The sequence below is a fragment of the Carya illinoinensis genome, chromosome 4, assembly GCF_018687715.1.
Source record: "Carya illinoinensis cultivar Pawnee chromosome 4, C.illinoinensisPawnee_v1, whole genome shotgun sequence".
In the NCBI taxonomy this organism is placed as follows: Eukaryota; Viridiplantae; Streptophyta; class Magnoliopsida; order Fagales; family Juglandaceae; genus Carya; species Carya illinoinensis.
The window spans coordinates 8,828,406-8,834,448 of record NC_056755.1 but is presented as its reverse complement, the minus strand read 5'-3'; positions in this window follow the sequence as shown (position 1 = coordinate 8,834,448).

Sequence of the window (6,043 nt, the reverse complement as noted above, 5' to 3'; positions counted from 1 at the left end):
CGTATGAAGCTGACCAAATAGTAACAAACATCATATTAGGATATGGGAGTATGGCACTAACAATTGAATAGGCTATGAAACTGTCAATAGCTATTAAATACCCTTCACAACAATATAGGTTTGACTCTCACCAACTATATCTGGATCAGAATCAGTACATTCACTATCTAAAGCATGTTATAGTGTAATGTATAAGCTAACAACATCATCTCCTTACTTATAGTTGACAACTGAAACCAGCTTGAAATCAATCCAATCAGTTGATTGGATGTAAATTGTCTGTAACACACAGACTCTGCCTATATTAGACAGGAAAATCACTTCATGTATAGCAACACGGTGGGGATCATAGACAAATCAGGTATTGTCATTTTATGGGCTGCTGAGGTTTCGTATTAAGTAATAGGGTCATCAATACCACTTAACTTAAAAGAAAGTTAAGTGGTATTGATGATATCTGACCAAGGAAGTGTCAGGAGAAGAGTACTTAGAAAAGCATTTTACTGGTACTGCTGCCCAAACTCTGGAATTAAATAGACTTTAATTCCATTTACAGAAACAGGAACTCAACTTAATAATTATTGCCTAATCGTGGGTTAGCAACTGATTAATCTACATAAATAGGGCTTGCCTGAAAATAATAGGATATTTAAATATAACTTTGTCCAATAAATACCATTTGCATATCAAAGGAGCAAAGCTAAAGCATTAACTATCAGGACCATTAAACGATGAAAAGCATTTATTCATTTTGGTTGGTAAGCTCTCAGCGGCTATGAGGAAGAAGGTTGTAATATGCAGGTCTAGTGTCCGCTATCGGGGCTGTCAATTCAGTACATCAGTTAATGTACCAGTTGACATTGTTGAAGAGCTATGCATACATATTATACATAAAGTACAATAAGATAAATAAGTCTACAATTTATTTGAAAAGGGTACCAGCAACTATTGTAATCAACTATATCTGGAATGATGTATCACAGTGAGTAAAATCCTGTGTAGACCAAAAAAGTTGAGTTGTATATACCATATAGAACTCAATTACACACAATTATTAACCACATTCTGTTAATAATTATGTGGTTATAACAAACTCCAACTTCTCCAGCTATTTGATAGTGTCAACACAGGGTTGTCTGATGTGCACATTTATATGGATCTAGCTATAATACTTCAAAGACTCATATTATGATAGTCAATGTCTTATAGTCTGTATCATCTTCACGGATAAAATATAGTTACTGACCAAAGCTACAGTTGCCTGTATCATTTGGGAATATTTAAGCACGAGGGAAAGCATAAAAGCGAATTTACCTAGTTAGGTCAATGTGCTTGTTTCCTAATTGTTTACCTACTGGAAACATTGATGTCAGACCTAACTAGGGGTCTGCTGTTCAGTGCTTATATCCATTGAATTAAGGTTCAGCATCAAGTATATATATAATTCATAAAATATGTGGTGACCTAGCTGAAGTCCATTTATTAACAACGTCAAAAGTGTAAATAAACATAGCCATATCTCAAGAGTATAATGGTTGAGAACGACCAATAAGAAGAGCATGCCTCGATCAAGATAACCAACTACACTATATTAGGACATGATATGAGCAACTAATTTAAGAACATGAATTTAAGGACACAAATGATAAGTGAAAAATGCACAGTTTTTTTTCCTGCACAGATTATATGCATATTAATCCATATCTGTTTTTTATATGTTGTGGATAAGTAACTTAATATCATGGCCAGTACATATACAGTAATATGTAGATAGATAGGGAGGGGAGACAGTAAGAGGGGAACCCCATTGGGACAAATATATATGTATAGATATTCAGCTAGCTTCAGGTGGTAGATTAGGCAGATGACTGGCCTGAGTATACATATAACGTGCCAAAGAAACCAATGAAGGATACTGTAGGTTAGCACAGGACACCCAATTCTTGTTAAAACATATAACAATGCCTATATGTTGCTTTCAGCTAGAATGACATGGCCTTCCATGACCTAGTAGGGGTGAATATATGAAATTCCACATACTCATAGATAAGTACTATGTTTCTGTCAATCCCTATTAATACTAACCTTTTGAAGTGAAAGTTGAAAAAGACATGGTTTGATGTAATCTTCCATAGCAACATGACATCGGTTACTAATACACTAACAGTTCCTAGCTAGTGTATGAGCAGCCCCATTAGAATATATATGCATTAGCTGACTTAACATACCAAGTATCAAAAGAAGAGAGGTGTTGTTTTACATCAAAGCTAATTAACCCTGCACTAATGCAATAACAATAGTTTAAAGCAAACCGGATCTAATATGTTGTGGATATTCCAGTCATAAAAAATTCTGCCAGTGTCAGGACTTAACCCATTACCTAGTTAACAGCACCTTGAACACTTTCTGTTAAGGGTTGATGCAACCATACACAACTCCAGCGTCAAAAACAGATTTTATGACGAATCCCAATCTTTATGAAGATGTTGGTAGTCCATGACAATTCTATATATATGAGTATTTAGATATATATATATATATATATATATATATATATATATGAGATTATATATATTATGTTATGGAAAAGGAAATCCTGTCGAGTAAATAAAATAACTTTTTGAGTACATTTTGACACTCCATTAAAGCAAATATTCTACCAATGGAGGTTTATATATCCAGCTATACTCCTCTATTGAGATGAATATTTGATATAAGGTTGTTGGAATATCCATTTAAAACTTGAGACCAAGTTTCTTCCGAGAAAAGGAAGAGCAATATTTGGCGCTTCCCTACAAAATAGTGCATCAGCTGCATTTGCACGTAGACTAAGCAATAAAGTGCGTAGCTGGGCATGTATGCATGCATGTCGGAATCACAATGATATATATGTCGATTCAGACCCCATTGTGCGAAGAACCAAAAACCAGCTAGCTTATCATGAGCCAGCTGGTTAGATACTGGTACATGTGTGCGTATGTGACACCCTAACTCAATTTATGCTTCGGACCCTAGGTACTTTAAGCATAATTATAACAATGAGATTTTGTATACTTGGGAAACAAGAGCACTAACACAGTCAACGCAAAGATATAGGTTTGGGGCTGCTCACGAAACACCATCTTCTTACATAGTGTTATTTGGACCTTCATTGATCTATCATCTCTCAGTTTTTTCCTCCATTACATTATAATGAAAATTAAAAACGCCATTTCTCAGTTTTTTTTTTCCATTACAAAAAATGAAAAATAAAAACTAAGTTTTATTCATTGAAGGCTAAAATGATGATTAATAATACTGAGTTGTTCCACTAATTTGTTTATAAAATCCTTAGGAACTAATTAGCATGCTAAATTTATGGCACTTTAAGGAACATAATTTCAATAATCATATGCTGAAATATACTAATCTTGTACAGGAGTTGTGTGCAACACAGTTCTAGCATTTTCAACATAAATATATTGAAAAATGTGAGAAATCAGAGGTATCGAATCAATTCAGAACTCCTTTGTCTAAATATAGGGCATATGCAGAAAATCCCTCTCCAGATTTGGGGCATTCGAAACATCAAAGAATTACACAAAATCTGGATAACAACCATATAATTTTCCCACAGATCTGTAACAATCATATAATAGTCTAACTGTAATGTACATAATCTAATACCAATAGAGAGAGAAGACGGAGGGAGAAGAGAGAGAGGCTTACCGTGTATCTCAATTGAGAGAGAGAGGGGACACTTTATATGGATTTCCGCCTGCGGAGGAGCTTCTAGAGGCTAGGGCATGAAGACGGGTTTAAGCGCGACTGCGGCGGTGAGGTTGCGAGGTGGGGTAGGTCCTATGCTCCCTGCGAATTCGCCGCCGTATATAGGGAGAGGGCCATGGTGATTTTCGCGAGGTGGGGTTGGGGGATGGTTGGGGAAGAAAGGAAAGGGCCGGGAGGGGAAGAAAATAAAGAAAGAGGGAGGGGTCTCGCGGGGATTAGGCCCGGGTTCTATTTTTTAATCACCTTTATGCGGCCACTTTCAGTCGTGGGAAAAACCTCAAGTATCGTGGAGAATAATACAATACCGACCGATACGTAAGTGCTATGGTCATGCACTTTTGCGAGTAAGTGCATTTCATGGCAAATATATAAAATTTCGTCGTTAAAGGATATAATCCATGCGGACTAGGAATTAATTTTAGTTATTTTTCCTACTAATATAAACTGGTGGCAAAAAATACATAATTTGTGATAAAAATACTTTTTCCCACTAAATTATTCCAACCGAACTAATTTCATGATAAAAAGACTGTTTTTTTCCCACGGATGATTTTGGAGACAATTAGTAGGTTTTTGCCACCAGCTTGTGTCATGGAGAAAGAATTTGTGGGAAAAACCATAATTTGTTGTAGTGTATTGACGAGGCACATCGAGAACTCTCATATGAAAGATGAAGTGAGAGCGACGAATATGAAGAGGCGTTTGGTGCTGGAAGCGTTATTTTCCTTTCTCATAAATATTCTTTTACAATAACTAATGAGATAAGTGAAATTCGATGGCCCAGATGGATTTGACGGAAAACTAACATAAAACAATTAAAATTACTGTAGTTCTATTAAAACAAGAAATTTCCATTTGATAGGCTCTTTATATATATAAAGATATAGCTTGTTATTTTGTAAAGCTAATTACTCAATGGAATGGAGCATGTTAATGGGTATGTTAAAACTATATGAGACAATTTTTGGTCAGAGATTAAATCTGGAAAAAACCAATCTCTTTTTCAGTAGAAATATCGGGAGAGAGCTAAAAGACATTCTCATGAATCTTGTCAGGGCTAGATCTTTCAATAATTTTGATGAGTATAAAGGCTTACCAGCTTTGGTGGGTAAATCCATGATGCAAAGCTTTAGATGTATACTTGACTGAATCAAATAGGATGCAAAGCTTTAGATGTATACTTGACTGAATCAAATGAAGGTTACATAATTGGAAGTCAAAGTTACTCATTCAAGTAGCGAAAGAAATTCTTTTGAAATAATTCAAGCTATTCCAACATATTGCATAAGCTGTATGTTTCAACTTCCAAATTAAGATACTTTGTTATCATATCAATAGCCTAATGCAGAGGTTCTTTTGGGGTACTAAAGAAAATTCTTCAAAGATACATCGGTTGAGTTGGGCTAAAATAGGAAGATCCAAGGTTATGGGTGATTTGGGGTCGATTCAGAGAGCTAGAGGCATTTAATAAAGATTTTTTAGCGAAACAACTATGGAGATTGGTGAAACAATTAGAGTCTTTGTCAGCATCGTAAGAGCAAAATATTGTCCAGATGGTTGTAATCCGTTAAGAGTGTTGAATACCATCTCATGCTTGGAGGAGTATATGTAATTCCAATGTTTTGCTCAAAGGCCTTATTTCTATACGGTCAGTCTCCTCGTAAACTACTTTTTACATATGCAAATGTATCATATATAATAGATTCAAATACTACTTGCTGTTAAAAATCTGATTTGAAGAGCTTGTAACAATATCTTACCTACTAGAAGAAATTTGTGCAGTACTAGAAGAATTATACGAGAATGTTTGTGTCCTATTTGTAATCTATTTGTGGAAACTACAGAGTATATTATCCTTCAGTTGCAGATGTATATAGAAATGCAGTGTCGTTGGTAGATTTTTCTTGAAATTCTCTCACAATTGTTAAATGAATGCAATCATGAAGAGATGACATGCATGCACTAATTTTGTTAACTGGGATATTGCTTTGAATCAATCAATCAGGATGATGATGGGTGTAGCTAGGGATCATTCTACGCGACAGTAAATTAAAGAGAAGTTCTGGCCTCAAGGCAGACTGCAAAATGCTCTTTAACAAGAATGCAAGCGAGGAAAGTGGTTCATGTGTACCTCATTCCCTAGGAAAAATTCATGTCAAGAGAATAGCCAAAAAAAAAATTGCATCATAATTTCTGATGGTTTAGAAAATTATTTGTCAAAATTAATAATTTGTAAACTATTATAATTAAGTGTTGTAGTTTGAAGGGTTATTTG